The sequence below is a fragment of the Neovison vison genome, chromosome 1, assembly GCF_020171115.1.
Source record: "Neovison vison isolate M4711 chromosome 1, ASM_NN_V1, whole genome shotgun sequence".
Lineage (NCBI taxonomy): Eukaryota > Metazoa > Chordata > Mammalia > Carnivora > Mustelidae > Neogale > Neogale vison.
In genome coordinates this window covers 158,676,589-158,696,452 of record NC_058091.1, presented here as the reverse complement: position 1 = coordinate 158,696,452, position 19,864 = coordinate 158,676,589, and positions in this window count along the sequence as shown.

Here is a 19,864-nt window from a genome sequence, read left to right as displayed (position 1 = left end):
GCCTCAGGTTTTTCAAGATAAAAATCAGTTTTTATGCAGTAAAATAGATGATTCCAGTCAAAAGAAAAAGTTTGTGAGAACTTCAAAACAACCACAGTCCTTGGGACTAAGAATTAGACCCTATGGCCCCATTCTCCCAGTAGGACACACTTACAGAAATCAACATTGCTTACAAACATCCAGAGTTTGCCTTCATTTAACCCCTTATTAATGATAAATGGAAGGAAGGTTTAGAGTCACTAAAATCCACTGCCACGTAGGTCATTATGTTCTTTTTTTCTCCTCTTTGCATTGAGATAATCTATACAAAAGTGCTTTACCTGGTACCTGAAATAAATCAGCTATCCAGTAATGTGTTCATAGTGGTCTTTTAATTGTTTTGTTTCATCCATTTTTCCCTTTACACCTTGAAAAGATACTAATTAAGAAATTTTCATCAATACAGTCAAACAGCAGACATCCTGTTTATTATCTGCAGACCTTTCTAAATCTCTAGAACAAAAACAAAACTTTTTAATGAATCTCATCATTGGCAAGTTCTTACTGGTAATTTCATACGTGTGACTCATTAAAATTTCGCCTCTGTGTATGCTGAGGAATAGGAGAACTTCAATTTTTGTCACTTTGCCAATGTGCTCGACTTAAGCATGATCTCTTCTTATATTTCAATGTTGCTGTCTATCATGGGGTCTGAGGACCTGGCCTTTGAAAGCACTATAGAACTTGCTTCCAATGCAAACACAGTAATTTCACTTCAACACCATATCACAATATATCTAAACAGCAAAATCACATAGTTAACCCAATATAACTAAATAACTTGTTCATTTCAGGGTTTTATTTTTTCTTAATTGCTTTATATTTGTACTGTTCACATGGAATTTTGCTTTTACGTACCTCCATTTCCATAGTAGGCATATCAAACGTTATGAACACAGTTCACTTACAAAGGCAAAAACTTTATAAAAATTTATTTCACGCATTACTCTTCTTAATCTAATTGATTTTCCTCATGGAAAATTTTAACACATAAAATTACGTAGTGCCTTTATTTGTTTACTTACCTGCAATCTCTCTTCTACACTAGAATATCAAGTTTAAGAGGGCAGGAACTGTATTTCTTCGCTGCTATATCCTCATTGAATACAGTACCTAGCACACATCAGATATACAATAAAGATTTGTTAGATGAATGAGCAAATAAAAGCACAGTAAAGGTCTGTCTGTACTTGTTCAATCTTATGGAGGGTCAAAACCTTACACCATTAGGTGGGACAATATGGCTCCAATGGAATGGAATTGAGTATTTTGCTCTTCTTAGGTCACTTAGGCTCTTTCAAAGGACCAGAAGGCTAGGTGTGGTTAAATCCCCTAAATAAGAAATATATTAAGAACTGACATTATTATTTGTAATCCCAAGGACTCCAAATTCTGTTTTTTTTTCTTCCATTTGTATCTTCCTTTCCCCAAATTATTTTATAGAGAACTGTCTGATCTATTGATCAGAGATTAACACTCTAGGTCAGAAATGGCCTAATAGAATCTGTATTCTTAATATTTCTAATAATGTTCTAAAAATAAAACCAAAACCAATGTACTCATAAACATCATTTGAGAATCATAAATTTATGACATTTCTCTGTTTACATAATATGTGCACATACATGTATACTATATACCCATATTCTTATAAAAACAAGAATATAAAATGCATACACAAATTGAGAAATAAGCCAGGAAAATAGTTTATAAAGAAGGAATGGTTCATATCAATTAAAATTGTACAGGTTTTCATAAATTTCTAGTTGGCCTATTAGCAAATTGGAGGTTTATTGGAATGGCCAATTATCTCCTTAGGAAGTATGTATCTTCTAGCCTCCAAAGGTGACAGACAGGGCCAAAACAGGAAATATTATTATTTGAATGGTATTAACAAGTTCTGAGTTCCAAGGTTGGAAATTAAAGTAGAGAGCTCCAAATGTGGAATTCCTGAAAAGTCAGAGAAATAAGTTCAACAAAAGAGCAACTGGCAAGGGATGGGATGTCTTAAAATTTGTTCATTGCATATATGATGTCTTTAAATATGCAGTTTTTGTTGTGCTAAAAAAAGTTCCCTTTTATGCCTAGTGTTTTAAAATTTTGTAATCATTGAAAATACTGTACTTTATAAAATGTTGTTATGGGGCCTATGGGTGCCTTGGTAGGTTAAGTATCTACCTGCCTTTGGCTCAGGTCATGATATGGAAGTCTTGGGATGGATCCCCATGTAGGGCTGCCTGCTCAAGGAGTCTGCTTCTCCTTCTCCTCTGCCCCTCTCCTCACTTGTGCTTTCTTTCTCTCTCTCAAATAAAATCTTTTTAAATATGTTATGACATCTACCAAGGTACATATTTTTTTAGCACAGTGACACATTGCCTGATACTCAAATGATAAATCATCCTTGAATATTTGGATTAGATTATTTCTTTAATGTAATGGAATGTAATGTGTTACCATATTTTACATAGTAAACATACTATTGAATTTATATTATTTTACTGACTTTTTCCTTTATTACAAGTTTTTGGATTACCTTTACAATGTTGGACTGATTTCATTGTATAGGTTATCTCAAATCATTTTTCGGATCAGGTGGGGTAAAATAATCACCCATTTATGGCACAAGAAGGGTAAACAGAAGAACAACTTGACTCTCATGCCTCCATCAATGAGAAAATAGTTATATTTCTATATATACATAAATATACATATTTATGTCATTATGTACATATTTGTACCCATATGAGATGTTACAATCAGTGTATTGAGCAGTGATTCTTTTTTTTAAAGGTTTTATTTATTTATTTGACAGAGATCACAAGTAGGCAGAGAGGCAGGCAGAGAGAGGGGGGGAAGCAGGCTCCCCGCTGAGCAGAGAGCCCGATGCGGGGCTCGATCCCAGGACCCTGAGATCATTACCTGAGCTGAAGGCAAAGGCTTAACCCACTGTGCCACCCAGGCACCCTGAGTTTAGTATAATTTCTAGTTCAAATTTAATTTCTAACTCTATCTTTATTAAAATATCAATCAGGGTAACACAAGAAGTAAAAATAGTACAGTTTTCCTGGCTATATTTTAACCTCTCTATACATATATATTTCTGCTGTTAAAGGCTCTATACTCTATTGCTTCAGTATATAGACAAAGAGAGAGACCCAGCCCTAGAAATAGTAGTTGTAACATCAGAATCATACAGTAGCAAAGCTTTTCAGAAAAGCGTAGAGAAATAATCCTAACTGAGAATAACTTCTACCCTTCTATTGGCAGAAGGTCTCAACTATTACCCTAGAATATTATGCAGTAGAACACCTGGTACACAAGGTTAAATAACATTACTGATTATATATATAATCAGTATATATATATATATATATATATATATATATATATATATATATGACTCCAATCAGGAAAATACTTCTCAGTCTATCTGTACATTTTAACACATATTCAATCCCCAATTTGGGGATGAGATAAATGACTGACCCATCTGACTCAAAAGTAGTATCCATTTCTATCACAGTAATTATAAACTATGTGAGTATAGGGGAGGCTATCCATTTAAATTACTTCATATTCTTTGTTCTAACTGAATTCTGTCCCCTATACTCTACAAAAAATATGTTAGAATCATAATCTCCAGCACCTCAGAAAGTGATTCTGTTTTGGAAATGGGATCTTTATAGAGTTAAGTTAAACCGAGGCCATTTGGGTGGCCCCTAATCCAAAAGAACTGTTATCCTGATAAAAAATGGGACATTTAGATAGAGAGACAGAGACACGTAGAGGGAAGATGATATGAAGAGACATAGGGAGAAGACAGCAACTGACAAGCCAAGAAGAGAGGCCTAGAACAGCCTCTTACTCCATAACCCTCAGAAGGAATCAATCCTGCCAACAACTTCATTTTAGACTACCAGCTTGAACTCTGAAATAGTATGTTTCTTTGGTCTAAGACATGAAACTTGTAGCACTTTGTTATGGCATCCCTAGCAAGGAATTCACCATTGTATTGATACCAAATGAGATTATTAGACAGTACAGGAAATCCAAAGTGAATTCATCCAGTCTTTCCTATACCCTTTTGATACCAGGAAAACTTACACTCATGACCCTTGATATGACAATGTGATGGCTTTCAGTGCGGTGGTAGGATCTATGAAATTTTGTCATGTGGATGCTCCCTGTCACAAATGTACCTTGCCTATAGAATTCTTAATTACCTAAATACTTCTCAATAAAACAGTCTGTGCCAAGGTGTAGGTGTCCTAGATCAAAGTGTCCGTGTATTCCTTTCAAAGTCAGTATTTCTATTGACTATTTCTATTGCCAAGTCTGAATAGTAAATCCAGAAAGCAAATTACTGAGTATAGGCAGCCCCCAAAGTTATGCAGATATCTGTGATGGGTGGTGATGGGAATTGGGCAGCAACAGTAAGTGGTTGCAGAGAGACTGATCCATCTTGTCTCCCTGGGTGAATTTTGATTATAAAATACATCTTTGTGTTAACATATGAAAAGCATATGCAAGATTAGATATCCTGCACTCAATAAAACAGTAGAGAAGCACAAAGATAAAATTAAATCTCTTACAAAGAACATCAAAATGCGAATTGAGAGGCTTCATATTAGAGTTTATGTGACTTGGGACTGCCAATGTAAGGGTCATCCAGGGCCAGGCCTACAAGTAATGAAAAACATTCCATCGTAGTCCATCATCAAGAAGAGTAGCACTGCTACCCCTGAAAGTAATAATACATTATATGCAAACTAAACAGTATTTAAATAAAAGAAAAAGAGAAAACTTCTATTCGTGGAAGATGTTAGTTGAAAAATGCTTTCAAAGAAGGAAGGAAGGGAGGGAGGAAGGAAGGTAGGGAGGGAGGAAGGAAGGGAGGGAAAAGGGGAGGAAGGAAAAGTAAAGGAAAGAAAAGAAAAAAGAAAGAGAAGCACTGAAAGATGCTATTAAATCATATTCAGGCTTAGGGCTCTAAGTGATCTTTTTTGCAGGTAATGCCAGCCAGAAGACTCTTGTATGTAAAAGTATTGGGAAAGGCATCTATGACTCCTGATCATATTAACTCATCAGTTTCTTTAAATGTTATGACATTTCAAGTCTGAAGATTCCATAAAAGCCTAAGAAACTGCACCAACCATTCTAGATCACCAGAACCCACTGAATAAGACACAGAGAAGTTCGAGTCTTGAGGCTGTTAAAGAACTCCCTCACGCCCTCTGAAAGTTTTTTGTCTGAGATAGCACACTTGACTTGCAGAATCTCATGACTCATATTTTTGTTAAATTTTTATCCAATAGTTCAAGTTATTTGTGAACTACTTTGAAATGTCAGAATATAAATGTGCAGAAGACAGTGTGATGGAGGTTAATGGCCTAAACTTTCTTCCATTTCTGCAGTTTTCTACATAATATCAGAAGCGATTATGAGATGTAAAAGGACCGTAGCAATCATAAGACTATAGAACCAGATGTTTACTTGAGGTTGAATAGCAGATAAAAGATTTTAAACAGGACCAAGGTTGTTTGGGAGTGAGAATAAACAGCAGGTACAGTGAAACGGAGGCAAGTCCAGGGATTGGCTAAAATCAACCAGGAATATCCATCCCTTACTTTTCTACTTCACTGATTGCTAAAATAGATGGGGTCCACTTAGACAAATTAAAGAACAGACATTTAAATGGGATAAGATTCTATTATATGCAGCTTTTCTTACATTCCAGCTACTGTGTTTGTATGAGAATATATTTAGATTTGATGCTTCTCTAAAGCGAAGTAGGTTCTGAGTACCTGGGTGACTCAGTGGGTTAAGCATGTACCTTTGGCTCAGGTCATGATCTCAGGGTCCTAGGATCAACTTCTGTATTGGGCTCCCTGCTCATCACACAGCCTTTTTCCTCCTTTCTCTCTTTCCTGCCTCTCTGCCTACTTGTGATCTCTCTCTGTCAAATAAATAAAACCTTTAAAAGAGAGAGATTAGTAGGTTCTGGTGGGGGAGGGTAGTTAAAAAATACACTCATCCATGCATATAACACCAGAATTAAGTACATCATAATTCTGTGAAAGACAGAGTACAGTATGGGATGTAGTCTTCCAGAGTTGAGATTACTGGTTCAATCTGGCTGTCCTAGTGAAATTGATGGACAGATGTTGGAAGAAGACAGATAGGAAAGATTTTTGTTTAATGTTCTTCAGAATCAGGATATGAATTCAGCATGCTTTCAGACACTTAATGTAGTGAAGGCTAAAGCTCAGGATGGGAGCAAGACTGTCTGGGTTTGAATCCTCACTGTGTAACTCATTACAGAAGCAATAATGTAAATTTTTAAAAAAGAATCATTGTATCCTGTTGAGTGACTATAACACTACATATTTATCTATTCCATATCTATTCCATGAGCAGAGTTGGTTCCAGCTTTTGCAGAGTATTGATAAGAACAGTAATATATACATGGACATATGGACACTTTTTGTTTTGTGTTTAGAAGAGCAATTCTCTTAACTACAGAGAACAGAGAATATAAAGGAGAGTAGTTAGCAGAGGGGAGGTTGGTGGGGAGATGGCTAAAAGAGGTGATGGGGATGAAAGAGCATACTTCTCATACTCATCACGATGGAACACTGAGTAACATATAGAATGTTCAATCACCATGTCATACACCAGAAAGGAATACAACACTATATGTTACCTGTACTGCAATTAAAATTTTTTAAAAAATTAAAAAGAAGAGGAATTCTGTGATAAGAGTGTATGTATAATTGATGGACATAACTGCAGTGCAGGATTGAAGAATTACTTCAGTAAACTATGACATTGGGTTGCAACATCCTAGCTCTGTTACTTCTTTACATAGTTTTTCTAATTCTCAATCCATAGCTATGGACTTCCCTATCATTCTTTCTTTCCTTAATAATTATCTCTTTCCAAACATGCAAATACTAATGACAAGATCATTGACTATGATCTTCTATTGCTCATCTAATCAAGTCCTACTTAAGTTTCAATTTTTTAAATGCCAGACTCTGATGCAGTTAATTATAAGAAGTCACTACTCCCAACTGTTCCTTGCATCCATTTTCCTGTGGCCACCTCATATGTGTCTCCTCATTTTATTATGGTTTGGTGTTGTTGCTATTGTTTTTACCTGGGTCCTGGCCAGCATCTGAGGATCTCAACTCCAGGACCATAACTAATATATTTTAATATTCCAGCACCAACTAGGCAGAATGTACAACACATGGAAGATATAAATACCCGTCACAAATACATAAATATTTAAGCGCATATCTCAATTTGTATTAACTGGGTTTGTTGTTTAAAAGATTTTATTTATATATTTGACACAGAGAGAGAGAGATTCTAAGTAGGCAGAGAAACAGGCAGGGGGGTGGGGGAAGCAGGTTCCTTACTGAGCAGAGAGCCTAATGCAGGGCTTGATCCCAGTACCCCAGGATCATAACCTGAGCCAGAATCAGAAGCTTTAACCCACTGAGCCACCCAGGAACCCCAGATAGGATTTGCTGTTTAAGCATGCAGTTTCCTCTTTTTGTCTACTATAATCAAACTAATCTTTTTGTGTTTGCCTCCTATACTTTCCTGCTATACACACGGCCCACAATTTTGTCATTTTTTTTTAAAAGATCTTATTCTGTTGACTAGTTACTGAAATACATGTATAGATGAGGAGGCATTGGTAGTAAGGGTATATATTTCTTTTAGAGAAACTTACAAGGGATAAAGCAGTTCTTCCAGCTTCATAGTGTATTACTTAAGCTAAGTTTTATTGCACCTAAGTTTTATTGCACACTCAAATGTTACTTTTTAGTTAGTTGGTTTATTACTATTGTGAAAGCCCTTTTTATTGTATATGATACCAAGACTTATGTATCTCTGATTTCAAAACAAGGAAGATATCAACATCAATTTCAATCAAATTCATCCATATATTTAATTTAGTTAAGACCTGTAGTAATTGCATGTTATCAGGGATAGATCTGAAATTGAAACTGACAGGAGTATAACATTCTCCCACCTTTTCAGAATCCCAAGTTGGAGCAAAAAACAAAGGCTCAAATTAACTAAACATGTATAGAGAAGTAACACAAAGTCTATAAAGAACTTATCAAACTCAGCACCCCAGAACCGAAAAATTAAGTCAAGAAATGGGAAGAGGACATGGACAGACATTTCTGCAAAGAAGACATCCAAATGGCCAACAGACACATGAAAACCTGCTCAATATCACTTGGCATCAGGGAAATACAAATCAAAACCACAATGAGATACCACCTCATACCAGTCGGAATGACTAAAATTAACAACTCCAGAAACAATAGGCATTGGCAAGGATGCAGAGTGTAAGAGGAACCCTCTTACACAGTTGGTGGGAATGCAAACTGGTGCAGCCACCCTGGAAAGCAATATAGAGGTTCTTCAAAAGGTTAAAATAGAGCTACCCTATAACCCAGCAATTGCACTACTAAGTATTTATCCAAAGGAAACAAGCATAGGGATACAAAGGGGCACATGCATCCCAAAATTTATAGCAGCAACACCCACAATAGCTGAACTACAGAAAGAGCCCAGATGTCCATCAGCAGATGAATTAATAAAGAAGATGTGGTATATACATGTACACACGCATCACAGAATATTACTCAGCCATCAAAAAGAATGAAATCCTGTCATTTGCAATGATGTGGATGGAACTAGATGGTATTATGCTAAGCGAAGTAAGTAAGACAGAACTGGTATTTACCAGTTTAGGGTAAAAGAATATCCTGGGGCACCTGGGTGGCTCAGTGGGTTAAAGCCTCTGCCTTTGGCTCAGGTCATGATCCCAGGGTCCTGGTATCGAGCCCCAGATGGGGCTCTCTGCTCAGCGGGGAGCCTGCTTCCTCCTCTCTCTCTCTCTCTGCCTGCTTGTGATCTCTGTCTGCCAAATAAATAAATAAAATCTTTAAAAAAAGAGAGAGAGAATATCCTAAGATCAAGCTTTCCGTAAAGAACTTAAATACATTAACTGAGAAATCATGTATTTAACATTTGTTATTTTTTCTAAGTGTGACAATATATTTAATTTTTGTCCCTAAAAGACACATTTATGAACTAATATCATTTTATATTAATTTGAAGTTTAGTGAAAACTTATTTTCTCTGCTTGATGGTTGTTTTTATTGCTTCAATTATTATTTTGACAAATATAAGTGCCAAAGATTTTGAGAAAAGCACTTTTGCACAATTTGTTAGGAAAAAAAATAGATCCACTAACACATAAAGCACATTCTAAACGTTGTGTTTTCAAGTATCTCCACAGATGTGTGCCTTGATTTTTGCTTTCCTATTCAGAATATTGATAATGATCTCTGCCTGCCATCCTCATGAAACTATTCTAAGACTCAGTTGAGAGGGGTAGAAAACAATTTGAAAAATCTAAGAGTTCTGAAGTTAAGAACTTTCATACTGAAGAGTACTCTATTTGTCTCTTGAGAGTTTTTTTTAAGATTTTATTTATTTATTTGACAGAAATCACAAGTAGACAGAGAGGCAGGCAGAGAGAGGTGGGGAGGCTGGCTCCCTGCCAAGCAGAGAGCCTGATGCCTTGCGATGCAGGGCTCGATCCCAAGACCCTGGGATCAAGACCTGAGCTGGAGACAGAGGCTTTAACCCACTGAGCCACCCAGGCACCCCAAGAGCTTACATAATTAAACCAAGTGCTTAGTTTTCTAAGTTATGGAAATACTCACTGGAGATTAAGCACAATGGGTAACTTCTAGTGCTGAGTTCCTACAGGGAGACTAGAATTAGAAGTGGCCATTTTGTAGGATACTCTAAATGCTTCCATTTCATTCTAACTGGTGTGTTAAAACAATTTGATAACCATATGTCATGTTTCACCTGGGTCTATTCTTGGATTTCATTGGTGTGGGGAAGTTTCTGTCTTGTCAGTCAGTAGCAAATTGTTTTTATAATTTGTGAAATGCCTCTCAATAAACCTTGGGAATACTTTAGGAAGCAAATATGTTTTTCCTTGATCAATTATAATCCACTTATTAAGTAATACCAGCTTTTAAAAGTGCACTTTGATTAAATCACATGTATCTCAAAACTTTAAATCCACAAAGAAAGTATTTAAGAACTACTGTTCTAAGAGTCAGAATGCTAATTCAGGCAATATTCATTAAAAACACATCAGGCATAAAAACATATATCTTTACATACCATGTGGATAGATAAATAGGTACCAATCATGCACATATGTGTCCATAGACAAATATGTACATGCATGAACACTTAGATGTCTGAGAAATAGTTTTAAATTTGCCCAGCTGAAATGTATTGTTAAAACTACATTGAGGGGCATCTGCTTGGCTCAGTAGGTTAAGACTCTGCCTTCAGCTCAGGTCATGATCCCAGGGTCCTGGAATCGAGCCCTGTATTGGGCTCTCTGCTCAGCGGGGAACTGCCTTCACGTCTCTCTCTGCCTACTTGTGATCTCTGTCTGTCAAATAAATAAATAAAATCTTAAAAAAAAAGCAACTGGGGGGACAAGATGGCGGGGTACTAGGAAGAGGCGTCTTTTCAGCTGGTACCCCCAAAGTGAGCTGATTACCTACCAAAGAACTCTGATCACCCATGAAATCAGCCTGAGATCAGAATTATACACGTCTGGATCTCTACAGGGGCAGAAGACGCCAATGAGCAGGTAAAGCGGCATGGGATCGGTGGACTGATATCGGAAGATAAACAAAAGGGGGAGGGAGCCACCAGTGGCGACCGGTGGGAAAGTAATACCCCAATACGAGCGAGAGTGCCCTCCTGCGTCTGGGGACCAGCATTAACTTGGAGACTGGTTGAAAGCACTCCAAAAGAGCAAAGGATCACGGGGGGAAATTGTGGGAATCGGGGCGGCTAGGGACAGGGGCTTAAGTCCCCGGTCCCAGACGGCCTCCCTGGTGCAGAGGCAGAGAGAGTGCGGCGGTGAAACCAGCTGCTGGTCTTTAAGCCACCAGCGCGCCCCAGAGCGCGTGGGTTCCGGCTCCTGTGAGGGGATGGGAGCTGCGCCGATCTGCAGAACGCGCGCTAGCCCTACCACAAAGCTATAGATGCCCGCACACGTCCCTCGAGCTCTCCTGGGTTACTAAGGGGCCGGGGGCGCTCGTTGACCCGCGCCATTGTTTCAAAGCCTAAGCCGCGGGCGCGCGAAACTCTTCCCCGGACAGAGGCCCGCAAAAGCCCAGCCTGCGGCTTACGGACCAGCGCCCCGTTCTCAGTGCCCCAGACGCGCGCCTGACACACAGCCACCACTGAAAGAGGTGCGCGCAAGCCGGGAACTCCCAGCCCAGGCCGGTGGCAAAATCTCAGTGTGCGATCGCTGCTTGGAACCTCTCTGGCGGTCGGGAGCTCCCAGACAGCAGCCACTGCCATGGCTTTGGGGATGAGCAAAAGATCCTGCGCCCCCAGGGTCTGCAACTTGGAACCTGCGCTGCCAGCGGCCAAGGGGGAATTTATTCAGCTTCTGCACCCAGACTGAGGCTTCTCTCTGAGAGGGAGATCAGGGTGCGGTTTGATTTCTTCTAATACTACAAAAACCATCAAAGGCGGTCAAGGTGAAAGGGAAAAAAGTGAACAAGCAAAAAAAACCGCCAGAAAACAAAAGCCTGAAAAAAACCGGTTTCCCCAGAGCCCACCCCCTTGAGGGGGGCGGGGGGAACTCAACTCAGGAAACATCATTGACTGACAACCCACGTGGCAGGCCCCTCCCCCAGAAAACAAACCAAGAAAGAAAAAAAAAAGGACTAAAAGAGAACCACCACTACTTCATAGGAAAACTTGTATTATTCAATCGTTTCCACTATTCCGGTTCATATATATATATATATATATATATATATATATATTTTTTTTTTTTTACACATAGGTAATTTTTTTAACCTATTTACCAGCACAGCGAGCTGCACAGTACATCAAATTCCATAATACCTTTATAACCTGAACTTTTTGATACATACACCTATGTTTTTCTTTTGCATTTTTATTTGTTGAATTCCTCTTTTTAAAATTTTAGTTTAGTTTAGTCTAGTATACTTCTTTTTATTTTTATCCTCTAATATTCATATAGAGTTAACTTCAAAGTAATCCCCTTTCCCCAATCAATACTACCCCTATAGGTAAACCAATTTTTAATCCCATTTATCTTAGGAAAGTTGAGTCCTTTAACAAAGATATCAAGATACATCCAGGAAGAATCAAAACAACCTTCCTCGCACACACTGAGAATTTATAAGAACTCTCCCATCTTCTTCCACCAGTGTTTCTCTGTTTTTTGATTTTGCCCTGATAGCATATAAATTTTACACTTGTGGTTTTTTTTGACGAGGTTCTTTCTTTATTTGCATATATATATTTTTTTTCTTCTTTCTCTTGCCATATAATTGTATCAGTCTTTCTATCTCTTTTTGTTGGTCTACTTCATAAATCTTACCTTGGGGCACATCTGGGCTGAAACTTCTCTTTCATCTTCCCTTTCTTTCCTATCTCTCTCTCTCTCTTTTATCTTTTTTTCTTCTTCTTTTTCTTCTTTTCCTTTTATTCTTTTTTTTTTCTTTTCTTTTGTCTCTCGTTTGGGTCGGGAATCCTAATTGCTCAGTAGTGTTCCAGGGTGCACCTTGACTGCACCAGAGTTGATACATCCAGCTACATCTGTTCAGTCTTCTCCCACCAAAATGACTAGGAGGAGGAATGCCCAACAGAAGAAAAATACAGAGGATGGACCTTCTGCAACAGAGCTAACGGCTATCAACATAGACAATATGTCGGAAAGAGAATTCAGGCTAACAATTAACTAGGCAATAGCTAGGTTGGAGAAAGCCATGGATGACCAAACAGAATTGATTAGGGCCGAACTGAAAGCGACCAGACAGGATGTTCACAATATTAGGGCGGAGCTTAAAGCTACCAGGGAGGAGGTCCACAATGCTCTCAATGAGTTCCAATCTAATCTAAACTCTCTCAAAGCTAGGGTAACTGAGACAGAAGATAGAATTAGTGATCTGGAAGACAAACAGATAGAGAGAAAGGATCAGGAGGAAGCCTGGAACAAACAGCTTAGATCCCATGAAAGCAGAATCAGGGAAATAAATGATGCCATGAAGCATTCCAAAGTCAGAATTATTGGAATTCCTGAAGGGGAGGAGAAAGAAAGAAATCTAGAAGATATCATGGAACAAGTCCTTTATGAAAATTTTCCGAATCAATAAAGAAACAAGAGCATTGGATGACACATTGGACCAGGCTGACCTCATAGATATATACAGAACATTCCACCCTAAAACAGCAGAATACTCATTCTTCTCAAGTGCACACAGAACCTTCTCCAGAATAGTCTACATACTCGGTCACAAATCAGGACTCAACTGATACCAAAAGACTGAGATGATTCCCTGCATATTCTCAGATCACAATGCTTTGAAACTGGAGCTCAATCACAAGGAAAAGTTCCGAAGGAACTCAAACACCTGGAAGCTAAAGACCACCTTGGTTAAGAATGCTTGTATAAACCAGGAGATCAAAGAAGAACTGAAACAATTCATGGAAACCAATGAGAGTGAAGACATTTCGGTCCAAAACCTATGGGATACAGCAAAGGCGGTCCTAAGGGGAAAATATATAGCCATCCAAGCCTTGCTCAATATCCAGAATACACCAGCTGAATCTACACCTTAAAGAACTGGAGGATCAACAACAAATCAAACCAACTCCACACCTAAGAAGGGAAATCATCAAGATTAGAGCTGAGATCAATGAGGGAGAAACAAGAGATACAGTAGAACGTATCAATGAAAATAGAAGCTGGTTTTTTGAAAGAATCAATAAGATCAATAAGCCACTGGCTACACTAATCCAAAAGAAAAGAGAGAAATCCCAAATTCATAAAATTATGAATGAAAAGGGAGAGATCACAACTAATGCCAAAGAAGGAGAAACAATCATCAGAAGTTATTACGAACAGTTATATGCCAATAAGCTTAGCAGCCTAGATGAAATGGATGGATCCATGGAAAATTATAAACTACCAAAATTGAACCAGGAAGAAATTGACAACCTGAATAGACCGATATCTATTAACGAGATTAAAGCAGTGATCAAAAACCTCCCAAAAAACAAGAGCCCAGGACCTGACGGATTCCCTGGGGAATTCTACCAAACCTTCAAAGAAGAAATAACACCTATTCTCCTGAAGCTGTTTCAAAAAATTGAAGCAGAAGGAAAACTTCCAGACTCTTTCTATGAAGCCAGCATTACCCTGATCCCCAAACCAGCAAGGACTCTACCAAAAAGGAGATTTTTAGACCAATATCACTGATGAATATGGATGCTAAGATTCTCAACAAGATCCTAGCCAACAGGATCCAACAGCACATTCAAAAGATTATCCACCATGATCAGGTGGGATTCATCCCTGGGGTACAGGGATGGTTCAACATTAGCAAATCAATCAATGTGATACAACAACTTAATATGAGAAGAGAGAAGAACCACATGGTCCTCTCAATTGATGCAGAAAAAGCATTTGACAAAATCCAACATCCGTTCCTGATTAAAACGCTTCAAAGTATAGGGACAGAGGGAACATTCCTGAACCTCCTCAAATCTATCTATGAAAGACCCACAGCAAATATCATTCTCAATGGGAAAAAGCTTGCAGCCTTCCCACTGAGATCAGGAACAAGACAAGGATGCCCACTTTCACCACTCTTGTTCAACATAGTGTTAGAAGTCCTAGCAACAGCAATCAGACAACAGAGAGAAATAAAAGGTATCCAAATTGGTAATGAAGAAGTCAATCTCTCTCTCTTCGCAGATGACATGATTTTTTATATGGAAAACCCAAAAGACTCCACCCCCAAACTACTAGAACTCATACAGCAATTCAGCAACGTGGCAGGATACAAAGTCAATGTGCAGAAATCAGTGGCTTTCCTACACACTAACAATGAAAATACAGAAAGGGAAATTAGAGAATCGATTCCATTTACTATAGCACCAAGAACCATAAGGTACCTGGGAATAAACCTAACTAAAGAGGTAAAGTATCTGTACTTGAGGAACTACAGAACACTCATGAAACTAATTGAAGAAGACACAAATAGATGGAAGACCATTCCATGCTCTTGGATTGGAAGAATAAACATTGTTAAAATGTCTATACTGCCTAGAGCAATCTATACTTTTAATGCCATTCCGATCAAAATTCCACCGGCATTCTTCAAAGAGCTGGTGCAAATAATCCTAAAATTTGTATGGAATCAGAAGAGACGCTGAATCGCTAAGGAAATGTTGAAAAACAAAAATAAAGCTGGCGGCATCAACTTACCTGATTTCAAGCTTTATTACAAAGCTGTGATCACAAAGACAGCATGGTACTAGCATAAAAACAGACACATAGACCAGTAGAACAGAGTAGAGAGCCCAGATATGGACCCTCAACTCTATGGTCAATTAATCTTTGACAAAACAAGAAAAAATATACAGTGGAAAAAGATAGTCTCTTCAAAAAATGGTGCTGGGAAAACTGGACAGCTATATGTAGAAGAATGAAACTCGACCATTCTCTTACATCGTAAACAAAGATCAACTCAAAATGGATAAAAGACCTCAACGTGAGACGGGAATCCATCAGAATCTTAGAGGAGAACATAGGCAGTAATCTCTTTGATATCAGCCACAGCAACTTCTTTCAAGATACGTCTCCAAAGGCAAAGGAAACAAAAGCGAAAATAAACTTCTGGGACTTCATCAAAATGAAAATCTTCTGCACAGTAAAGGAAACAGTCAAAAAAACAAAGAGGCAATCCACAGAATGGGAGAAGATATTTGCAAATGACAGTACAGAGAAAAGGTTGATATCCAGGATCTATAATTAACTTCTCAAACTCAACACACACGAAACAGGCTAACACATCAAAAAATGGGCAGAAGATATGAACAGACACTTCTCCAATCACGACATACAAATGGCTATCAGACACATGAAAAAATGCTCATCATCATTAGCCCTCAGGGAGATTCAAATCAAAACCACATTGAGATATCACCTTACACCAGTTAGAATGGCCAAAATTAACAAAACAGGAAACAACATGTGTTGGAGAGGATGTGGAGAAAGGGGAACCCTCTTTCTTACACTGTTGGTGGGAATGCAAGTTGGTGCAGCCTCTTTGGAGAACAGTGTGGAGATTCTTCAAGAAATTAAAAATAGAGTTTCCCTATGACCCTGCAATTGCACTCCTGGGTATTTACCCCAAAGATACAGATGTCGTGAGAAGAAGGGCCATCTGTACCCCAATGTTTATAGCAGCAATGGGCACGGTCGCCAAACTATGGAATGAACCAAGATGCCCTTCAACGGATGAATGGATAAGGAAGATGTGGTCCATATACACTATGGAGTATTATGCCTCCATCAGAAAGGATGAATACCCAACTTTTGTAGCAACATGGACGGGACTGGAAGAGATTATGCTGAGTGAAATCAGTCAAGCAGAGAGAGTCAATTATCATATGGTTTCACTTATTTGTGGAGCATAACAAAGCATGGAGGACAAGGGGCGTTAGAGAGGTGTAGGGAATTTGGGTAACATGGAAGGGGAGGTGAACCATGAGAGACTATGGACTCTGAAAAACAATCTGAGGGGTTTGAAGTCGTGGGGGGGTGGGAGGTTTGGGTACCAGGTGGTGGGTATTATAGAGTGTACAGCTTGTATGGAGCACTGGGTGTGATGAAAAAATAATGAATAATGTTTTTCTGAAAATAAATAAATTGAAAAAAAATATATGCTATATCTTTGTTTAAAAAAATTAAATGTAATAAAATAATAAATAAATAAATAAACAACTAAATAAAATATGGATCAAAAAGGGATGAAGCAAGCAAATGCAAGACAATGGTCAACAATTGAGGGGCTCAGTCATTTCATGAATTGTCAATGGTGTCTATACTGGGTCAGAAATCAGGACTCAACCTATACCAAAAGACTGAGATTATTCCCTGCATATTCTCAGATCACAATGCTTTGAAACTGGAGCTCAACCACAAGGGAAAGTTCCGAAGGAACTCAAACACCTGGAACCTAAAGACCACCTTGCTTAAGAATGCTTGGATCAACCAGAAGATCAAAGAAGTACTCAAACAATTTATGGAAACCAATGAGAATGAAGACACTTCAGTCCAAAACCTATGGGATACAGCAAATGGGGCTCTAAGGGGAAAATATATAGCCATCCAAGCCTCCCTCAAAAAAATTGAAAAATCCAGAACACACCATCTGTCTCTACACCTTAAAGAATTGGAGAATCAGGGTGCCTGGGTGGCTCAGTGGGTTAAGCTGCTGCCTTCAGCTCAGGTCATTATCTCAGGGTCCTGGGACCGAGTCGCGCATCGGGCTCTCTGCTCAGCAGGGAGCCTGCTTCCTCCTCTCTCTCTCTGCCTGCCTCTCTGCCTACTTGTGATCACTCTCTGTCAAATAAATAAATAAAATCTTTAAAAAAAAAGAACTGGAGAATCAACAACAAATCAAACCAACTCCACACATAAGAAGGGAAATCATCAAGATTAGAGTTGAGATCAATGAGGGAGAAACCAGAGATACAGTAGAATGTATCAATGAAACTAGAAGCTGGTTTTTTGAAAGAATCAATAAGATCGATAAGCCATTGACCACACTAATCCAAAAGAAAAGAGAGAAAGCCCAAATTCATAAAACTATGAATGAAAAGGGAGAGATCACAACTAACACCAAGGAAGTAGAAACAATCATCAGAAGTTATTATCAACAGTTATATGCCAATAAGCTTAGCAACCTAGATGAAATGGATGCATTCCTGGAAAATTATAAACTACCAAAATTGAACCAGGAAGAAATCGACAACCTGAATAGACTGATATCTAATAACGAGATTGAAGCAGTGATCAAAAACCTCCCAAAAAACAAGAGCCCAGGACCTGACGGATTCCCTGGGGAATTCTACCAAACCTTCAAAGAAGAAATATCACCTATTCTCCTGAAGCTGTTTCAAAAAATTGAAGCAGAAGGAAAACTTCCAGACTCTTTCTATGAAGCCAGCATTACCCTGATCCCCAAACCAGGCAAGGACCCTACCAAAAAGGAGAATTTCAGACCAATATCACTGATGAATATGGATGCTAAGATTCTCAACAAGATCCTAGCCAACAGGATCCAACAGCACATTCAAAAGATTATCCACCATGATCAGGTGGGATTCATCCCTGGGGTACAGGGATGGTTCAACATTCGCAAATCAATCAATGTGATACAACAACTTAATATGAGAAGAGAGAAGAACCACATGGTCCTCACAATTGATGCAGAAAAAGCTTTTGACAAAATCCAGCATCCGTTCCTGATTAAAACGCTTCAAATAGCTGGGTCATAGGGCAGTTCTATTTTCAACCTTTTGAGGAACCTCCATGCTGTTTTCCAGAGTGGTTGCACCAGCTTTCATCCCACCAACAGTGTAGGAGGGTTCCCCTTTCTCTGCATCCTCGCCAGCATCTGTCATTTCCTGACTTGTTGATTTTAGCCATTCTGACTGGTGTGAGTTGATATCTCATTGTGGTTTTGTTTTGTATTTCCCTGATGCCGAGTGATATGGAGCATTTTTCATGTGTCTGTTGGCCATCTGGATGGCTTCTTTGCAGAAACGTCTGTTCATGTCCTCTGCTCATTTCTTGATTGGATTATTTGTTCTTCAGGTGTTGAGTTTGTTAAGTTCTTTATAGATTTTGGACACTAGTCCTTTATCTGATATGTCATTTGCAAATATCTTCTCCCATTCTGTCAGTTGTCTTTTGATTTTGTTTACTGTTTCCTTTACTGTGCAAAAGCTTTTGATCTTGATGAAATCCCAATAGTTCATTTTTGCCCTTGCTTCCCTTGCCTTTTGCGATGTTCCTAGGAAGATGTTGCTGCAGCTGAGGTCGAAGAGGTTGCTGCCTGTGTTCTCCTCAAGGGTTTTGATGGATTCCTTTCTCACATTGAGGTCCTTCATCCATTTTGAGTCTATTTTTGTGTGTGGTGTAAGGAAATGGTCCAATTTCATTTTTCTGCACGTGAATGTTTATAGCAGCAATGTCCACAATAGCCAAACTATGGAAAGAACCTAGATGTCCATCAACAGAGGAATGGATAAAGAAGATGTGGTATATATACACAATGGAATACTATGCAGCCATCAAAAGAAACGAAATCTTGCCATTTGCGACAACATGGATGGAACTAGAGCATATCATGCTTAGCGAAATAAGTCAAGCGTAGAAAAACAACTATCATATGATCTCCCTGATATGAGGAAGTGGTGATGCAACATGGGGGCTTAAGTGGGTAGGAGAAGAATCCATGAAACAAGATGGGATAGGGAGGGAGACAAACCATAAGTGACTCTTAATCTCACGAAACAAACTGTGGATTGCTGGGGGGAGGGGGGTTGGGAGAAGGGGGTTAGGGTTATAGACATTGGGGAGGGTATGTGCTTTTGGGTAAATTGGAAGGGGAGGTGAACCATGAGAGACTATGGACTCTGAAAAACAATCTGAGGGGTTTGAAGTGGCGGGGGGGTGGGAGGTTGGGGTACCAGGTGGTGGGTATTATAGAGGGCACGGCTTGCATGGAGCACTGGGTGTGGTGAAAAAATAATGAATACTGTTTTTCTGAAAATAAAGAAATTGGAAAAAAAAAAAACGCTTCAAATAACTTTGAACCAAAAAATAACTTCTTCAATCTAAGAAAAA